The sequence below is a fragment of the Mustela nivalis genome (assembly GCF_964662115.1).
Source record: "Mustela nivalis genome assembly, chromosome: 5".
Lineage (NCBI taxonomy): Eukaryota > Metazoa > Chordata > Mammalia > Carnivora > Mustelidae > Mustela > Mustela nivalis.
In genome coordinates, this window is record NC_139024.1 from 157940235 (window position 1) to 157960348 (window position 20114).

The 20114-nt window shown below is 51.4% G+C and overlaps 1 long non-coding RNA gene across 1 annotated transcript in view; it reads left to right on the forward strand.

Annotated features, from left to right (window-relative positions):
- Positions 1-19874, forward strand: part of LOC309864280 — a 70019-nt gene extending 50145 nt beyond the window's left edge. Inside the window, exon 3 of the long non-coding RNA XR_014311426.1 lies at positions 19764-19874. This is a non-coding gene — a long non-coding RNA (uncharacterized lncRNA). The remainder of the gene's footprint in view (positions 1-19763) is intronic.
- Positions 19875-20114: the final 240 nt, after the last annotated feature.

Here is a 20114-nt window from a genome sequence, read left to right on the forward strand (position 1 = left end):
TGGGTTCAATTTTGGGATTTTACAGTTTTCTAGGAATGCATCCATTTCACCTAGGTTGCTTACCTTATTCACATATAATTTTTTTTTCCAATTTCTTTTCAGTGTAACCGTATTCATTGTTTTAGCACCATACCTAGTGCTCCATGCAATCTGTGCCCTCTCTTTAACCCACCACGTGTTTCCCCAACCTCCCACCCCCGCTCTTTCAAAGCCCTCAGATTCTTTTCAGAGTCCATAGTCTCTCATGGTTCCCCTCCCCTTTCAATTTCTCTCCACTCCCTTCTCCTCTCCATCTCCCCTTGTCCTCCATGCTATTTGTTATACTCCACACAGAAGTGAAACCATATGATAATTTACTCTCTCTGCTTGATTTATTTCACTCAGCAGAATCTCTTCCTGTCCTGTCCATGGTGTTACCAAAGTTGGGGATTCATCTTTTCTGAATGGAGGCATAATACTCCATAGTGTATATGGACCTTCCTTATCCATTCTTCCATTGAAGGGCATCTTGGTTCTTTCCACATTTTGGCAAACTTGGCCATTACTGTTCTAAACGTTAGGTTACAGATGGCCCTTCTTTTCACTCCAACTGAATCTGTGGCGTAAATAACTAGGAGTGTAATTGCATGGTTATAGGGAAGTCTATTTTTAATTTCTTGAGGAATCTCCACGCTGTTCTCCAAAGAGGCTGCACCAACTTGCATTCCCACCCACAGTGTAAGAGGGTTCCCCTTTCTCCACATGCTCTCCAACACATGTTGTTTCCTGTCTTGCTGATTTTGGCTGTTCTAACTGGTGTCAGGTGCTATCTCAAGGTCGTTTTAGTTTGCATCTCCCTAGTGGCTAGTGATGGTGAGCATTTTTTCATGTGTCTGATAGCCATTTGTATGTCTTGGTTGGAGAAGTGTCTTTTCATATCTTCTGCCCATTTTTTGATATGATTATCTGTTCTGTGTGTGATGAGTTTGAGGTATTTTTTCTAGATCCTGGATATCAGCCTTTTGTCTGTCCTGTCATTTGCAAATATCTGCTCGAATTCCATGGGTTGCCCCTTTGCTTTGTTGACTGTTTCCTTTGCTGTGCAGAAGCTTTGGATCTTGAGGAAGTCCCAAAAGTTCATCTTCGCTTTTGTTTCCTTTGCCTTTGGAGACATATCTGGAAAGAAGTTGTTGTGGGCAATGTTGAAGAGGTTACTGAGTATGTTCTCCAAGATTCTGATGGATTCCTGCCTCATGTTGAGGTCTTTTATCCATTATGAGTTTCTCTTTGTTTTATGGTGTCAGAGAATGGTCGAGTTTCATTCATCTACACATAGCTGTCCCAATTTTTGCAGCACGATTTATTGAAGAGACTGTCTGTTTTCCTCTGTATATTTTTTTCCTGTTTTTTTTTTGAAAATTATTTGACTGTAGAGTTGTTGGTCCAAATCTGAGCCCTCTACTCTGTTCCACTGGCCTATGGGTCTGTATTTAGGCCAGTCCCATGCTGTCTTGGTGATCACAGCTTTGTGGTAACCCTTGAAACCTGGCAATGTGATGCTCCCAGTTATGGTTTTTTTTTTTTTTTTTTTTTTTTTTGGCATTTCCTTATCAATACGGGGTCTCTTCTGATTCTACACCAATTTTTGGCTTGTGTTTGCTCCAGCTCTTTGAAAGATACCGGTGGAATTTTGATCAGAAGGGCATTAAAATGTTTGATTGCTCTACGCTGGACTGGATCCATGGGACAGGGTGGAGGAGGGGACCCCCGCAGGCCGAGGAGCAGGAGGCGTCAGCCTCGAGGCAGCCTGCCTCGCGGAGGGCTTCCTGGCGAGGTTCGTGGGCCATTGCTTTCAATGCTACGCCAGGCCCTGGGGGGCCTCCGTGCAGACGTGTGGCGCCCGATGCGAGTTTGCGGGGCATTTTCTGGCCAATTCCGGTTTGGACAGAACGCCCGTGAGAATTGGCCGGCGTTGGGCAACCCTGTGGACCGCCCTGCTCTCCATGGCCCAGGGCCCTTTCTCGCCCCGGGCATGTTGCGGGCACCCGGAAATCGCACGGAAAAGACGCGGCCCACCCGGGAGGCACCGGCGCAGTGCAGCGGGGAGCAGAGTTGAAGGACGGATGGCGGCCGAGCGTGCGCCTCCGTCTTTCGGGAAGATGGGGCGTCCAAGGATGGGGATGAGCTCATTTTGGGCACGCAGGTTTATCTTGCTCTGAGGGTTGTCCGAAGTGCCGAAAGCCACCGTTTGCGACGGCGTGGTAGGGAGATGCGTGCCCGATTGACTCAGGGTTCCCGATATGGAACTCCCACTGGTAGTGTTAGAGAGTTCCCCTTTCATCAAACTCTCGCTAGCATTTGTTTTCCCTGCCTTGACAATTTTAGCCATGCCAGCTGTTGCAAGGTGGTATCTCACTGTGGTTTTGATTTGTATTTTCCTGATGGCTATTGCTGTGGAGCACTTTTTCTTGTGTCTCTTGGTCACTTTCATGTCCTCTTGGTAGAAAGGTATGTTCATGTTTTCACCTATGTTTTTAGCTAGGTTGGGGTAGTCCCAGGATCATGGATGGTGTGATCTGCTTAGGTGTGGAGACCTTCAGAGATCTATGAATTGAGGGCTAGAGTTAAGGAGAGTATCAGGCTCATGCTCTGTGTTCAGTCTGGTATGAAAATATAAATAAGCAGGGATTGGTTCAATATGTCATTCAGATTTCTCCTGCTCTAAATCCTTTATGCAGTTCCAAAGGGCATGATTTCTGACTTTGTTGTAGGATGAGCCTGTGCTTTGCTCAGGGTCCGCATTCCCTGGGGATTTGGAGCCAGGCTTCTGGGTGTGTTCCTTTAAGAAGCCAACCTAGGGTTAGGATTAGGGCCTAGGATCATGGCAGGTTCAACCTTCCAGCTGTGTGGCAAGACTCTGTGAGGGCTGAGTTGAGGGTGTGGTTTGTGTCCCCTGGGCCACGGAATATGGGGGTGGCCTCAGGTGGTCATGCATATTTCTCCTGCTCTGAGTCATTTCCAGAGTTCCTAATGCCATGGTTTCTTTCTGGATGGCAGGCGGAGTCCTCTAAAGTTGTTCAGGTGTCCCCAGTCCCTGGGACTGAGGAGTCAGCCAGGTCTCTCGGAAAATACCCCTTGGAGGCCAGCTGAAGGTCAGGGTTGCAGTCAGGATTTAGAGTCATGGGTTAGGGTTAGGGTATAGGGGTTTTCTAGAGTTAATTTATTTGCCTTTAACACAAGATGTCCACATTTAAATAAGATATTTTCTGAGAATATTTTACGTGCATAAAGTTTAGCATGGAACCCAAATAATTATGGAGAAGAACAAAATGTTCCAAAGCAACACTTAAGACATTATTATTTGATATTTAAGTTTTATCTTCAAAATCATTAAAAATTGAATTGCTCTGTGACTCTTTTCACAGATGAATTTGTTGGCCCTGTCTTTCCAGTCTTGGCTAAAAGCATCTTCTCAGTGGGCTTCCTTAATGGGTGTCTCTGAATGGAATGGTTCTCTTAGCCCTTAGCATGCATTCCTTCCATTGTTGATTTACTGATTATATCCTACACTCATTGCAAGCTCCCAGGTGGGACTAGAGCTATACATTTGCACTAAGTAGATATTCCATAAATACTTATTATTCAACAAGTATGGTTTTCTTTTTAATCAAAAATATCCATGTTTTATCAATGAATTTTTTTTTATCATATCAGAATATATTTGGAGAAAGCTACTGCTCCATGACTGTACATCTGTGCAGGTGGTGGCCTCCTTATGTCCTGTGTCATGCTTCCCCGAGCTGGCCGGGATGCTCATGACCCATGTATGAAGCTCAGCTTCAAAACGTAGGGGTGAGTTCTGTGAAGCCGCTGGAGGCATTTGAGGGGCTTACACTGCTGAACACCACATATCATGCAGGGCCAGATAGAATGTGAGCAGCCCTTCTTTCCCTAGCTTTTCCATTGTCCTCCACCCTCTGTCAGCATGTGGCTTTCCCACCAACCATATCTTTGCAGACAAACTCTGAGATGGCCTATGGCTTGGGACTCCATTGACATCACAGAGTCTCATTAAAGCTCATTAGAATTAGTGTCAGAGGTTTCTGTGGCCCTTACATTACCCTTTCTCCCAGAATAGGCCTCATGAAGAGTCCCATGAGAGTCGGGGAGTCCAGAAAAGATCAATGGCTGATTGCAGCTCTAGCTGAAGCCGCTCTGGGGGATCCTGCTGGAGGCCATCTCCAGGCTAAGTCAGGCTCTTACGCTGATTTCCCATATGACCTAGGAGAGTCATTTTATTGGAGTTTGAGGATCATCATTTTTTTAAAGATTTAATTTACAGAGATGAAGACAGAGAAAGCACAGGCAGACAGAAAGGCAGGCAGAGGCAGAGGGAGGAACAGGCTCCCTCCCGGGCAAGGAGCCCAATGTGGGACTTGATGCCTGGTGCTGGGATCATGACCTAAGCCAACAGCAGCTTTTTACCCAACTGAGCCACCTAGGAATCCCGAGGCTCATCATTTCTAAAATGAGGAAATGTTTTTAGATGAATTGATTCATGCAAGATGATGGAATGAATTCCTAGGAAGTTCTGGCCAGTCTCCAAAGTGGATTCTATCTCCGGAGTTCCGACTCCCATCGTCCCTGCTTCTATTGAGTTCCCCCCTTTTAATTAATTAATTAATTGACAGAAATCACAAGTAGGCAGAGAGGCAGGCAGAGAGAGGGGGGAAGCAGGCTCCCTGCTGAGCAGAGAGCCCAATGCAGGGCTCGATCCCAGGACCTTAGGATCATGACCTGAGCTGAAGGCAGAGGCTTTAACCCACTGAGCCACCCAGGTGCCCGAGTTCCCCCTTTTGACACAATGGCTACTCCATGGAAATTCCCCAGGGTGACACTGGCCTAACAAATGTCTTCAGGGCGTGCCCTCATGCCATCCAAAGTGGCTGAGAGGCCATGAGCCATTCTGATCCCAAACCCAGGTTTTGGCTGTGCTGCCTTACTTGCCCAACAACAGCAGTGCTTGTGTCGGCTTAGTGAGGACCTCGCCCAGGACACTGGCCCCATGACACTGTGAGGGCACTGGGAGTCCACAGTTCAGTCATACAAAGTAACAAGTGATTCTGCATCAGAGTAGATGATGCAAGGGTTAGTTTTAGAGCAACCATGACAAAGAAAGATTTAAATGACAGAATAGAAAGTAATTCAACGTACTCTGTATTATGGCCGTGGTGGGAAAAATGAACGATGGGGTCAGAAAGGGGAATGGGAGTTCCAAGAAGCAGACTGGAGTCGTCCTGGGGTAGGGGGTGTCTTGTGGAGGAAGGTATCAGGAGGCTTGTCACAGGCTCCAACAGCGCAGCATCAGAGTGTGTGCTGGGCCTGCCCCACCACCCCCAGGGGCACTGGGGGCGGTTTAGCTCCAGAGAGTCTACAGAAATGCAAATTGGCCTGTGCAGAGCCTTCCTGGTCTGTCTTCTTGGTTCCTGGATGTGGCTCTTTCTCTGCTTCTGGAGGCTCTTGATTGTCCTTTATTTTCCTCTGAGCTGCACTCTTTTGTGTGGATTCAGTGCTGTGAGCGGACGCCCATTTTTCCTGCAACGAAGTGGAGTAGAAGTCATGCTTGTTTTCTAGGTAGACCTGAAGAGATTCAACAGTCATAGCCTTTTCCCAGGTCCCTGGGCCGTCCTCTGTTCACCAACTCTTGAGATGTTAGAAAACATCTTTTATTATGAACAGGTTGAAAGAACTCGTTTGGTTTTAAAAACTTCAGCCTAGTCACAGTTTTCTTAATCTCTGCCATGATCTGTAAACATTGAATGAACAAGGTTTGACAGGATGAAGGAAGCATGGGCTTTGCAGTGGGGTTTGGGGCACTGTTGACTCCCTGTTGCCCCCGTGTGGCCACTCTCCAGATAGCACACGGCCGAATGTATGCCGATGTACCAGCTTCCAGGGAGAAGACAGAAGAGGGTTGGTCCCTGAATTCCTTCGCTCCTAAGAACCATCCTCTAATTTGGGAGCAATATTCGAAAGTGAGTATATCTTCACTAGAGATGAGGGTTAGGATCAGGGTCAAGTTGCATACATTAAGTGTGGACAGATTTCTGTGGGTCAATCTTAGCTGCCTAAGAGGTTTTTAAAAAATACAGTGGGAGAGGATAGAGTCACCAAAGTACTGAGCACATTCCTTGTCCCCGGAAATAGGTCACTAAACATAAATATTGTTTCATCTTAGCTGAGGACCTATACAGGTCCGCAGCAGGTAGCATCTTGGCCAACTGGTCATCTACCCACAACACCCACACCCAGCTCAGCCCATCCTCTGCTCTGCAAAGGGGCAGCAAACAGATGGACCGGGTGCAGGTGGGACTCCCTCTGGGCAGGCACGGCTTGCTTCCGACAGGTAGGGAAGTGGGCCAGCTCACATGCACAAGATGTGTATTCTTTTGGTTCCTTGCTCTCTGCCTCCCCTGCCCATCATGCTGGTCCTGAAGATTTAGCTCCTGGGAGAACGTGGGTTTTCAGATTTCTGTTGACATTTCGAAGTATAGATCTGTGTTGCCTTTGTACCCTGTGCTTGTGTCGGAAATGAAGGTGGGAAAAGTCATCCTATTCTGAAAGCAGAGCATGAAATAGCCAGTGTGCTCTGCCCCCCACACCTCAGGCTTGAAAGCCACAGCCAACTACATACTTCACGTTCTACGCAATCAGCTTTAGGGTCTCCCAGATGCATGTGACCTGGAGTTGTACTGAGAGAAATCTCGTTCCCGAAATTTTGCCTTGCAGAAGACAGTTTAGGGATACTGCCCCTCACCTGTGCTCTCATTTTCGGTCTGGCCAATGCCTAGTCACACTGACACGTGTAGCCACACAAGGGCACAGCTACCACATCCTCTTGGAGCACTCCCGGTCCCCCTGCCCCCCGTTCTGGCCAACCCTGCACACCCCCAGTCCTCCTGAGTGTCCCCTGTCATGGCACGTGTCACACAAGGTTGTCAGTTTTTGTCTTTCGGTCTGTCCTTCCTGCTTGGAGTAGATCTGTCTCCCAGGTGCCTGGCTGGATGGCAGGCCCATGAATGGTTTCAGGATCTTTTGTCCTGGAACAGCAGGTGTCCTTCAAAATCTGGATGGGCAGGGGGAGTCACTGTTCCTCTGTGTGTGTGCCCCCAGCCTCGGAGGGATCTAGTGTCCAGGACAAGGGATTTGGGAATCCTCTGAGATGAAGTTTGTTCTGTGAAGGTGGCTTCCTTCCGAGATCATTATGGAACCACATGGAAGGCCATTCCGGGGGAAGAAAGTATGTTGCTGTATTGTATTCTTCTTGCAGAGAGGAAACACATGCTCACCCACACAAGTTCACACTTTTACCTGCGTTTCTGAACATCACTACCATGGAAACAACAGTGAATTCCCGTTGGGCTGGAGACCTGTAGACGTGACATTCCAGGTGTAAAAGAGGAGCATGGAGATGCCATTCTGGCTAAAGGGATGGAAGTCCTTACCTCTGGGGGTGAATCAATTAGATTTAACCCAGAAGGCGCTACATTCTACTCAAAGAAGGACATGATCCTAGGATATTTGGGACCAGGGATAGGCACAAACTTTTGTATAAAGTCTTCTGTAAAAATTTTCTGTTAGGTGTTGCAATCCATGTGGTGTCTCTGACAATGACTCCACTCTTGCATTGTGGCTTGAAAGCAACCACAGACCATCCATAACTCATGTTCCAGCCACACTTGATTGAGAGAATACAGGGGGGGTTTCCTTTGGTCCATGGGTGGTCATTTCTCACACCCCAGATTTGCAATATGATGGATGATGGGGGAGAGACTCTTCTTTTCCCGTGGCAGAGTGGGAGTACACTTTTCCAGTGGTTGGGTGGGAGTGCACTGGGATCTATCCTTCCTGACCCTGGCCCCTCCGCTTGAAAGGAAAAAAAAAAAAGATGATAGTGCGATTGGCCAACAATTAAGGTTTCAGGAATCTCCTCTCCCCACTTTTTTGGGCTTTGGGCTTCCTTCAACACGTTTGTCTGTGGTTGAATTCCACGTAGGTATTCTTTGGCTGAGTAAGTCCCCATTGCTGGGTGGGTATATCTTGCAGGTTATATACCACACATATGGTCATCTTATTCAGGCCAAGACCATGAGCACATTTAGGGTTTTCTTGACTTAGTAGAGGATCCAGCATATGTCGGCCTCAGGATGAGTCTGATCCAGCCCTCAGCAATGTTATGGAACACATGCCTTTCTGGGCCCTCTCTGGCACTGGCACAGGCCTGGCTTAGACCACTTCCGCAGTCACAATGGAAAAGCCCCTGGCCTGGTTTTCCCCCAGACCATGCTTGGCCCTTTGGATGGAACCAGGTCCCATGCCCATGGATGAGCCAATCCCCAGGACCGGGGGTGGAGCCATGGAGATTGGCACACGTTGGTAAGACTTCTGTTGCAATGACTTTTGTACTGGCCTTGATGGCAAGAAATTCTGGGATGCAACTGTTAATAAAACAAATATTAATTTCTGATAGTAACTGGGTCCAAGGTGCTGGCTTAGCACCCAGAACCTCAGTCCCAGCACCTCGGTGCTACTGTACTTCTCTGCAGAGACAATGGCCGAGAATGAGCAAAGCAGATGGAAATGGGCCTGGAGTGCACAAGGGAAGGGTATGTGTGTGTAGGGGGTTGGGGATAATAGGTCTGGCCAAACTATATCTTCTACTTACCGAGGTTCAAGAAGGTGTGGGGAATCCGTGGTGTTTCACCCTCTGTCATTTTGTAGATGAAGAACATGCATTTGCATGGAGTATGGCAAGACTTGTTCCAAATCTTCTCTAGCTGGTGCAGTGGTCAGGGAGAGTGCGGCCTCCATCTGCTAGGAGACGGCTGAGAGGCTGAGTTTTCTCAAGAAGGTGTGCAGCTTTCGCAGGACTCACTGTGAGCTGCACACAGGACTGACAAGGACAGTTCACGGTTTTGTTCTGAGGATGGAGTATTGGAAGAATGCGGTGCCCCGTGTAAACTGTGTGGCCCTGGGGTCCCCAATATGTAGAACTTTGGGTCCAAAACTCTGGGAACGGAGGTCTGTGGTTTGGGCCTACAGCATGGCAGGCCAGATCTGCAGATGCTGATTCGAGCTCCCTGGGGTCTGAGTTTATGGCAGCTGTCAGGCTGTGTCTCAGGCTCGAGTTTGTATCCATGGAGGACCTCCGAAAGTGGGGAAGCCACTCTGGGACCCTGCAGGTTTCTCCTACTCTGAGGGTTTTACAGAGCTCTAAATAACAAGGTTACCTTCTGGGGGTCGGCATGATTTCTGTTTTGTGGCTCAGGGGTCCCCCATATGGAGGATTTGAGACCAGGTCTCTGGGGACAGATGCCGGAAAACCCAAGGTAGAATTAGGAATACGTCCTAGGGGCATGGCAGGCCTGAGTTGGTGGCTCTTGGGCGAGCTATCCAAGGGAATGATTTGATGGGCGGGGCTCTGGATGAGCGTCAGACTGTGCATCAGTGTCCAGGGTAGCCTATAACAATGAGGTGGCTTTGGGGGCCTTGCAGGTTTCTCCTAATATGGAGGATTGTGCAGTTTCATAGGATACATTTTCCTTCTGGAGGGCAGGCAGAGTCCTGTGGTGTAGCTCTGAAGTCCCCCATCAGGAGAGCTTGTGGGTTGGGAGTCCCCGGACAGAAGTGTGAAAAGTCAAGCTAGGGACAGGGGTAGGACTAGGGTATGGTAGGCCTGATCTGCAGACGCTGAGATGAACTCCCTTGATCTGAAGTTAGGTCAGGTGTCAGGCTGTACCTCAGGCTGGAGTTTGTGTCCATGAGGGCCACCGAATGTGGGGTGGCCTCAGGGGGCCATGGAAGTTTCTCCGGTATAAAGGTTTTGTGTAAACCAAAATAGCAAGATTTCATTCTGGGAGACAGGAAAAATCTTGTTTTGTAGCTCAGGGGTTCCCATATGGAGGGATTCGAGACCAGGCCTCTGATCACGGATGCCTGAGAACCCAAGCTAGGGTTAGAATTAGGGCCTAGGGGCATGGCAGGCTGGCACAGCTGGTTGTGGGGCAAGGTACCTCAGTGGCTGAGTGGAGGGTGGTGTTCCGGCTGAGTGTCAGAATATGCAGGTCCAGGGCGGGCCTCTGAAAGTGGGGATGGCTTTGGGGGCCATGCAGGTGTCACCTACTCTGGGGTTTTATGCAACTCCATAGGACACGGTTTCCTTCTGGAGGGCAGGCAGAGTTCTGTGGTGTGGTTCTGGAGTCCCCAATACGGAGGGCTTGTGGACCAGGAATCATGGGACAGAAGTCTGAAAACCCAAGCTAGGGTTAGGATTAGGGCCTTGATGTATGGCTGGTGAAATCTGCTGGCCCCCCGATGAGCTACCTGGGGAGGCTGATTTGAGGGCTGGGCTCATGCTGAGGGTCAGAATGCTCATTAGTGTCCAAGGCGGGTCTCTGAAAGTGGTGGTGGCCTCGGGGGCCATGCAGGTTTCTCCTAATCTGGGGTTTTTGTGCAGCTCCTTATAGCGCTGCCTTCTGGAAGGCAGGCAGAGTCCTGTGGTATTGCTCCACAGTCCCCAATCTATAGGGCTTGTGGGCCAGGACTCTGGGGACAGAAGCCTAGGGCATGGCAGGCCCAACTTGCAGAAGCTGATGCGAGTTCCCTGGGATCTGAAGTTAGGATAGGTGTCAGGCTATGGTTCAGGCTGGATATTGTGTCCATGGGAACCACCGAATGTGGCAGTGGCCTCCAGGTTCTGTGAAGGTTTCTCTCACTCTGGTGGTTATGCACAGCTCCAAATGGCAAGGTTTCATTCTGAGGGAAAGGAGTTCTGTTTGTGCCTCAGGAGTCCCCCATAGGAGCGATTCAAGAGGGATTCAAGGCCAGGCCTCTGGGTATGAATGCCTTAAAACCCAGTTTAGGGCTAGGATTAGGGCCTAGGTGTATGGCAGGCCTGACCTGATGGCTCTGGGGCAAGGTACCCATGGGGCTGCATTGAGAACAGGGCTCAGCTGAGGGTCACAACGCGGGTTTGTGTGCAGGACGGCCTCTGAAAGTGGTGGTGGATGCATGGACCATTCAGGTTTCTCCTACACTGAAGGTTTTACACAGCCCCAAATGGCATGGTTTCCTTCTTGGGGAGTTGGAGCAGTTCTGTTTTGTGGCTCAGGGGTCCCCCTTATGGAGGGATATGAGCCCAGTCTCTGGGGATGGATGTCTGAAAACCCAAGCTAGGTTTAGAATTGGGACCTAGTTTGCAGGCCATATCTGGTGCCTGTGGGGCAAGGTACCAGGGTTTGCTGAGTGGAGGGCGGGTCTCAGGCCGAGTGTCTGATGGGCATTAGTGTGCAGGGTGGAACTCTGAAACGGGGTGGCATTGGGGGCCATGCGGGCTTCCTCTGTTCCAGGGCTTTTGTGAGCTTCATAGGGCATGGTTTCCTTCTGAAGGGGGGGCAGAGTCCTGTGGTGTGGCTCGAGTCCCCAGTCTGGAGGGCTTTTGGGCCAGGATTCTGTGAAGTCTGAAAACCCAAGTTAGGCCTATAATTAGGGTGTAGGGCATGGCAGTCACACTCTGGTGGCTCTGGGACGAGGTACCCAGTGGGCTGAGTTTAGAGCTGAGCTCAAGCCGAGGGTCAGAATGCATATTAGTGTCCCGGACAAGTCTCTGAAATTGGGTTGGCCTCAGGAGACCACAGGTTTCTCCTAGTCTGCGGGTTTTGTGCAGCTCCACAGGGCATGGTTTCCTTGGGAAGGCAGGCAGAGTCCTGTGGTGTGGTTCTGGAGTCCCCAGTCTGGGGGGCTTGTGGGCCAGGAATCTGGGGAAGGAAGTCTGAAAACCCAAGCTAGGGTGGGAGTTAGGGCCTAGGGCATGGCATCCCTGATCTGCCGACGCTGAGGCAAGCTCCCTGGGATCCGAAGGTAGGGCAAGGTTCAGGTGCTCACTCAGTCTTGAGTTTGTGTCCATGATGGCCAGTGATTGTGGGGGTAGTCTCAAGGGGCCATGGAGATTTCTAGCTCTCTGGGGTTTTTGCACAGCTCCAAATAGCTGGGGCAGAGGAGGAGTCTTGTTTTATAGCTCAGGGGTCCCTGGTATGAGGGTATTCAAGGCCAGGCCTATGGGTATGGATGCTTTAAAACCCGATATAGGGTTTGTATTAGGGCTTATGGGATTGGCATGCCCGATCTGCTGTCTCTGGAGAGAGCTACCCAGGGGGCTGAGTTGAAAAAAAAAAGGGCTCAGGTTGAGGGTCACAGTGTGTGTTTGTGTCCAGGGTAGCCTCCGAATGTGGGGGTGGCCTCAGGAGTCGTGCATGTTTCTCTTACTCTTACTTCTCAGCTCCAAATAGCAAGATTTCCTTCTGGGGCACAGGAGTTCTGATCTGTGGCTTGGGGCTCCCTCTATATGGAGGTATTTGAGACCAGGCCTCTGGAGACAGATGCCTGAAAATCCATGCTAGGTTAGCATTAGGGCCTAGGGGCCTGGTAGGTCGGATATGTGGGCTCTGGGGCCAGCTACCCAAGGGTTTCTTTTGATGGCCGGGGCTGAAGCTGAGTGTCAGCCTGATCATTAGTGTCCAGGGAGCCCTATGTTTGTGGAGTGGCCTCTGGGGTCGTTTCTCCTAATCTGGGGGTTTTGTGCAGGTTTCTCCGAATCAGAGGGTTTTGTGCAGCTCCATAGGGCACAGTTTCCTTGTGGAGGGCAGGCAGAGTCCAGTCGTGTGACTCCAGAGTCCCCAATCTGGAGGGTTTGTGGGCCAGGACACCAGGGATAGAATTCAGAAAACTCAAGGCTGGGTTAGGGTTAGGGTCTAGAGAAAGGCAGGCCTGATCTGCAGATGCTGAGATGAGCTCCCTGCGATCTGAAGTTAGGGTGAGTGTCAAGCAGTCACTCAGACAGGAGCTTGTGTCTATTAGGGCCACCGAATATGTGGGTAGTCTCCTGGGGCCATGAAGATTTCTCCAGCTCTGGTGGCTTTGTGCAGCTCCAAATAACAAGGTTTCATTCTGGGGACAGGAAGAGTCCCATTTTATGGCTCAGGGATCTCCTCTATGAAAGGATTCAAGACCAGGCCTCTGGGTATGGATGCCTGAAAACCTCTCCTAGGTTTAGGATTAGGGCCTAGGGGCATGGCAGGCCCAATCTATAGTCTCTGGGGCAAGCTACCCAGTGGGCTGAGTTGAAAACAGGGCTCACGCTGAGAGTCACAATGTGGGTTTGTGTCCACGGTAGACTCTGAATGTGGGGGTGGCCTCAGGGTCCATACATGTTTCTCTTACTCTGATGGTTTTATTTAGCTCCACATAGCAAGGTTTCTTACTGGGGGGCAAGATGAGTTTTCTGTTTTCTGGCTCAGGGCTCCCATCTATGAAGGAATTCGAGACTAGTCCTCTGGGGACAGATGCCTGAAAACCCAAGGTAGGGTTAGGGTTAGGGCCTAGGGGCATAGCAGGCCCAATCTTCCAGTTCTGGGGCTGCTACATGGGTGGCTGATTGAGGTCAAAGCTCAGGCTGAGTTTCAGTATATTTATTAGTTTCCAGAGTGGGTCCATGGAAGTGAGGGTGCTCTCAGAGGCTGTGCAGTTTTCTCCTAATCTGGGGGTCCTGTAAAGATCCTTAGGGCATGGTTTCCTTCTGGAGGGCAGGCAGAGTCTTGTGGTGTGGCACGGGAGTCCCCAATCTGGAGGGCTTATGGGACAGAACACTGGGGATGAAAGTCTGAAAACCCAAGCTAGGGTTAGGGTTAGGACCTAGGGCATGGCAGGCCCAACCTATAGATTTTGAGGCGATCTCCCGAGTACCTCAAGTTAGGAGGGAGTGTCACGCGGTCACTCAGGCTGTAGTTTATGTCTATGGGGGTCGCTGAATGTTGGGGTAGCCTCATGGGGATGCGGAGTTGTTTTTCCCCCCACTGTAGGGCTTTTGCACAGGTCGAAATAGCAAGGTTTCATTCTGGGGGTCAGGAGGACTCCTATTTTATGGGTCAGGGGTCCTCCATATGGAGGGATTCAAGAGTAGGGCTCTGGGTATGGATGCCTGAAAACCAAAACTTGGGTTAAGATTAGGGCCTAGGGGCATGCAAACCTGATCTGCAAGCTCTGGGGGAACTCCCCAGGGGACTGAGTTGAAAAGGGGGCTCAGGCAGAGGGTAACAATACGGGTTTGTGTCCAGGTCAGACTCTGAAGTGGGTGTGCCCTCAGGGGTCATACAGATTTTTCCTACTCTGGGTGTTTTATACAGCTCCAAATAGCAAGGTTTCATTCTGGGGGGCAGGACGAGTTGTGTTTTGTGGCTCAGAGGTCCCCCACATGGAGGGATTCTAGACCAGGCCTCTGGGGACAGACATCCGAACACCCAAACTAGGATTAGGATTAGGGCCGAGGGACATGCCAGGTCCAATCTGCTGGTTCTGGGGCCAGCTACCTGGGTGGATGACTGTCGGTTGGGGCTGTGCCAGAATGAGTATTAGGTCCAATGCTGGGTTCCATAAATTGGGGTGGCCTCGGAAGCCATGCAGGTTTCTCCTAATCTGTGCACCTGTGCAGCTCCATAGGGCACAGTTTCCTTGGGAGGGCAGGCAGAGTTCTGTGTTGTGGCTCTGGAGTCTCCAATCTGGAGGATCTGTGGTCCAGGACTCTGGGGACGGAAGTTGGAAAATGCAAGGTAGGGTTAGGGTTAGGGCCTAGGGCATGGCAGGTCTGATCTGCAGACTCTGAGGCGAGCTCCCTGGGATCTGAAGACAGTGCATGTCAGGCGGTCGATCAGGCTGGAGTTAGTATCCATGAGGGTCGTTGAATGTGGGGCTGGGCTCATGGGGCCATAGATGTTTCTCCCACTCTAGGGATTTTGTGCAGGGACAAATAACAAGGTATCCTTCTGTGGGGCAGGAGAAGTCTCATTTTATGGCTCAGGGGTTCCCCATATGGAAAGACTGGAGACCAGGCCTATGGGTATGGATGCCTGAAAGCCAATTTAGGGTGAGGATTAGGGCCTGGAGGCATGGCAGGCCCGACTGCTGGCTCTGCGGCAAGCTACCCAGGGAGCTGAGTTGAAAATGGGGCTCAGGCTCAGGGTCACAATACGGGTTTGTGTCCATGTGACCTCCGAACTTGGGGGCTACCTCAGGGGCCATGCAGGTTTCTCCTAATCTGGTTTTTTTTTGCAGCTCCATAGCACACAGTTTCCTTCTGGAGGGAAGGCAGAGTCTTGTGGTGTGGCTCCAGAATCTCCATTCTTAAGGGCTTGTGGGCCAGGACTTTGGAAGTCTGAAAACCCAAGCTAGGGTTTGAGTTAGGGCCTAGGGCATGGCCGGCCTGATCTGCAGATGCCGAGGCAAGCTCCCCGGAATCTGATGTAGGGCAAGTGTCAGGTGGTCGCTCAGGCTGGAGTTTGTGTCTATGAGGTCTGCCGAATGTGGGGGTGACCTCATGGGGCCATGGAGGATTTTTCTGCTCTGATGTTCATGCTCAGCTGCAAAAAGGAAGGATTCCTTGTGGTGTACAGGAGGAGTCCTGTTTTACGCTTTAGGTGTCCCCCATATGGAGGGATTCAAGAGGAGGGCTCTGGGTATGGATGCCTGAATACCCCACCTAGGTTCAGGATTAAGGCCTAGGGGCATTGCAGGTCCTATCTGCTGGCTCTGGGGCTAGCTACGTGGATGGCTGGCTGGAGTTCAGAGCTCAGGCTGTGTGACAGACTTCAGTAAGTTAAGGGTGGCCTACAAAAGCATGGTGGCATCGAGGGCAGTGCAGTTTCTCCTAAATTAAGGGTTTATTCAGCTCTGTAGGGCACACTTTCCTTCTGGAGGGCAGGAAGAGTCCTGTGGTATGGCAACGGAGTCCCAACCTGGAGGTCTTGTAGTCTAGGACTCTGGGGATCGAAGTCTGAAAACCCAAGCTAGGGTTAGGGTTATGGCCTAGGAGATGGCAAGCCTGGTCTGCAGATGCTGAGCAAGCTCCACGAGACTTCTACTTACGGCAAGGGTCAGGTGGTCACTCAGACCAGAGTTTGTGTCCATGAGGGCCGCTGAATGTGTTGCTGGCCTTATGGGGCCATGGACATTTCTCCCGCTCTGGGGGTTTTGCTCAGCTCCAAATAGCAAGCTTTCCTTCTGGGAGACACGAGGAGTCCTGTTTTATGGCTCTGGGGTCTCCCATACGGAGGGATTTGAGAGGAGGTGTCTAGGTATGGATGCTGGAAAACACAACCTAGGGTAAAGATTAGGGCCTAGGTGCGTGGCAGTCCCAATCTGCTGTCTCTGGGGTGAGCTACCCTGGGGGCTGAGTTGAAAATGGATTTTATGCTGAGGGTTACAAGATGGGTTTGTGTCCAAGGCAGCCCTTGAAAATGGGGGTGGCCTCAGGGACCATGCAGGTTTCTCCTACTTTGAGGGTTTGACACAGTTCCAAATAGCAACGGTTCCTTCTGGAGGTGGAGTCATTCTTTGTCACTCAGACATCACCCATATGGAGGGATTTGAGACCAAGCCTCTAGGGATAGTTGCCTGAAAACCCAAGCTACAGTTAGGATTAGGACCTAGGGTCATGGCAGGTCCGATCTGCTGGCTCTGGGGCCAGCTACCTGGGTGGTTGACTGGAGGTTGGGGTTCAAAGTGAGTGTCAGAATGTGTATCCCTGTCCAGGGATGGCCTCCTTCAATGGGGGTGGGACCGGGAGCCATGCAGGTTTTTCCTAAACTGGGGATTTTGTGCAGTTCCATAGGGCACAGTTTCCTTCTGGAGGCCATGCAGAGTCCTGTGGTGTGGCTCCAGAGATTCCAATCTAGAGGGCTTTTGGGGATGGAAGGCTGAGAACCCAAGCTAGGGCCTAGGGCATGGTGGGCTCGATCTGCAGAAGCTGAGGTCAGTTTCCAGGAGCTCAAACAGGGCAAGTGTCAAGCAGTCGCTCAGGCTGAAATTTGTTTCTATGAGGGCTGCAGAATGTGAGGGTGGCCTCCTTGGCCATGGAGATTTCTCCCACTCTGAGGGTTTTGCACAGCTGCAAATAGCAAGTGCTCCTTCTGGGGGACAGGAGGGGTCTTGTTTTATGGCTCAGGGGTCCCCTATGTGGAGGGATTTGAGAGCAGGGCTCTGGATTTGGATGCCTGAGATCCCAAATAAGTGTTAGGTTTAGGGCCCAGTGGCCTGGTAGGTCAGATCTGCTCGCTCTGGGGCCTGCTGGAGATCAGGGCTCAAGCTGAGCACCAGAATGTGTATCCCTGTCCAGGGATGGCCTCCTTAAATGGGGGTGGCATCGGAAGTTTCCAGGTTTCCCGTAATCTGGATGTTTTGTACAGCTCCAAAGGGCATGGTTTCTTTCTGGAGGGCAGGCATAGTTCTGTGGTGTGGCTTCAGAGCCCCAATCTGGAGGGCTTGTGGGCCAGGACTGTGGAGACAGACGTCTGAAACCCAAGCTAGGGTTAGGTTGAGGGCCTAGGGGCTGACAGACTTATTCTGAAGACTCTGAGATGAGCTCCCCAGGATCTGAAGTTAGGGCGAGTGTCAGGCGGTCGCTCAGGCTATAATACTTGTCCATTAGGTTTGCCGAATGTGGGGCAGGCCTCATGGGGGAGGCCTCCCACTCTGGGGGATTTGTGCAGCTCCACATAGCAAGATTTCATTCTGGGGGTTGGGAGGAGTCCTACTTTATGGTTCAGGGGTCCTCCCTATGGAGGGATTCGAGAGCAGGGCTTTGGGTATGGATGCCAGAAAACCCTACCTAGGGTAAGGAATAGGGTCCAGGGGCACCAAAGGCCGATCTTCTGACTCTGGGGCGAGCTTCCCAGGAGGCTGAGTTGAAAACAGGTTTAGGCTGAGGGTCACAATGGGAGTTGTGTGCAGGGTGACCTCTGAAAGTGGGGGAGTCCTCAGAGGTCATGAAGGTTCTCCTATTCTGAGGTTTTTCAGAGCTCTACATAGCAAGGTCTTCTTCTCGAGGGGCAGGAGGAATTCTGTTTTGTGGCTCAGGGGTCTACCCTATGGAGGGATTCGAGATCAGGCCTCTATGGATAGATGTCTGAAAATCAGTGCTAGGGTTAGGATCAGGGCCTAGGGCTATGGCATGTCTGATCTGCTGGCTCCGGGGCCAGCTACCTGGAAGGGTGAGTGGAGTCGAGGGCTCAAGCTGAGTGTCAGAATGTGGATCACCGTCCAGGGATGGCCTCAGGAAACGGGGGCGTCCTTCGGAGTCGTGTGGGTTTCTCCTAATCTGGGCGTTGGGGCAGCTCTCTAGCTCACAGTTTCCTTCTGAAGGGCTGGTCAGGTTTTGTGATGTGGCTCAAGAGTCCCCGGTCTGGAGGGCTGGTGGGCCAGGACTCGGGGGCAGAAGTCTGAAACCCTCACCAAGGTTGAACGTTAGGGCCTAGGCATGGCAAGCCTGATGTGCAGATGCTGAGGTGAGTCCCCTGGATCTGCAGTTAGGACGAGTGTCAGGAGGTTGGTCAGGTTTGAGTTTGTGTCCATCAGGCCACAGGATATGAGGGAGGCCTCATGGGGCCGTGGATGCTTTTCCCCCCCTGGGGGTTTTGTGCAGTTCCAAATAGCAAGGTTTCCTTTGAGGGGACAGGAGTCATCCTGTTTAATGTCTCAGGGGTCCCCCCTATGGAGAGATTCTAGAGCATGGCTCTGGGTATGGATGCCAGAAAACCCAAGGTAGGTTAGGATTAGGGCCTAGGGGCACGGCAGGCCTGATCTGCTGGCGCTGAGGTGGGCCCCCCTCAGGGCTGAAGTGAGGGCACGTGTCTGGCGCCACAGCAGAGTCTGCCTCAGTGGGTGGGGACCGCCGACGATGGGGTTGGCTTAGGGGGGCCTGCAGGATTCTCCCCCTCTGGGTTCAGCGCAGGTGCAAAGAGCATGGTTTCCTACCCCGTGGCTGGCAGAGTCTTGGAGTGTCACTCAGGGGTCCTTTATCCGTGGGCCTGTGAGAGAGGCCCCTCGGAATGGAAGCCTGAAAACACCAACTAGGGGTAGGGTTAGGGTCTAGGGCGTTACAGGCCCGATCTCCTGGCACTGAGGCGGGCTCCCCTCAGGACTGAGTGGAGGGCGTCTGTCCAGCACAGCAGCAGAATCCGGCTTTATGGTCGGGGGCCGCTGATGGTTGGGGTGGCATAATGGGGTCAGCAGGTTTCTCCTGTTCTGAGGGTTTTGATAGACGGTTCTGAGCTGTGATATATGGTTTCCTCCTGGGTGGCAGCCAGAGTCCTGGGGTGTGGCTCAGGTGTCCCCAATCTGGAGGGCTTGGGGGCCAGTTCTCTGTGGATGGAAGCCAGAAAAGCCAACGTAGGGTTATGGCCTAGGGGCATGGCAGACCCAACCTGTCGCTGCTGAGCCAGGTTCCCTGTCGGGCTGAGTCAAGAATGGGTTCAAGCGGCACGTCAGGCTCTGGGATTTGTTGTCATGTGGGCCGTCTGCGGTGAGGGTGGCCTCAGGAATGCACGTGGGTCTCTCATAGTCCGAGGGTTCTGGATAGCTCCACATGGAAGGGTTTCCTCCCGGAAGGCTGGCGGAGTCCTTAGGTGTGGCTCAGGGGTTCCCAATCCGGAGGGCTCATTGGCCAGTTCTTGGTTTAGGGCTTAGGAGTATCCAGGACCAATCTGCCAGTGCTGAGGCAAGAATCCTGGGAGCTGAGTCAAACACAGGGGTCAGGAAGCATGCCAGGCTGTGAGTTTGTGACTGGGGAGGGTGGCGTTGAGGTTGCGGGTGTCCTCAGGGAGGCATGCGGGTTGTTCCATTCCTAGGGTTCTGCATAGTCTCCAATGGCAGTGATGAGCACTGGGTGTTCTATGCAGGTGAGAAATCATGAAATCTTACCCCTGAAGCCCAGGAATGAACACTGCTTGGAAAGAAATTGGAACGGAAGACAAGGAAAGAAGACCATGTTCTACTTCATGAAGAGTGAGGTAAACATGGAGTGATTTTCGCTCTCTTGTTCTGTCGATCATTTTCAAACACACTGTGGTAGGATACATTTGGTTCTGTTTACATAAGGAGCCCCCAGAAAGCGGCCAGGAAAGATTTAGGTCTCAGAGCATGTCACGTTCCATGCATATGTTCCTTCCAGTTTGCCCAGGTACAATGCTGAGTGGAGAGAACTCGGGCAGAAGAGGCGAGGAGGTGTGCAGCAGTCAGGAGGTCGCCTT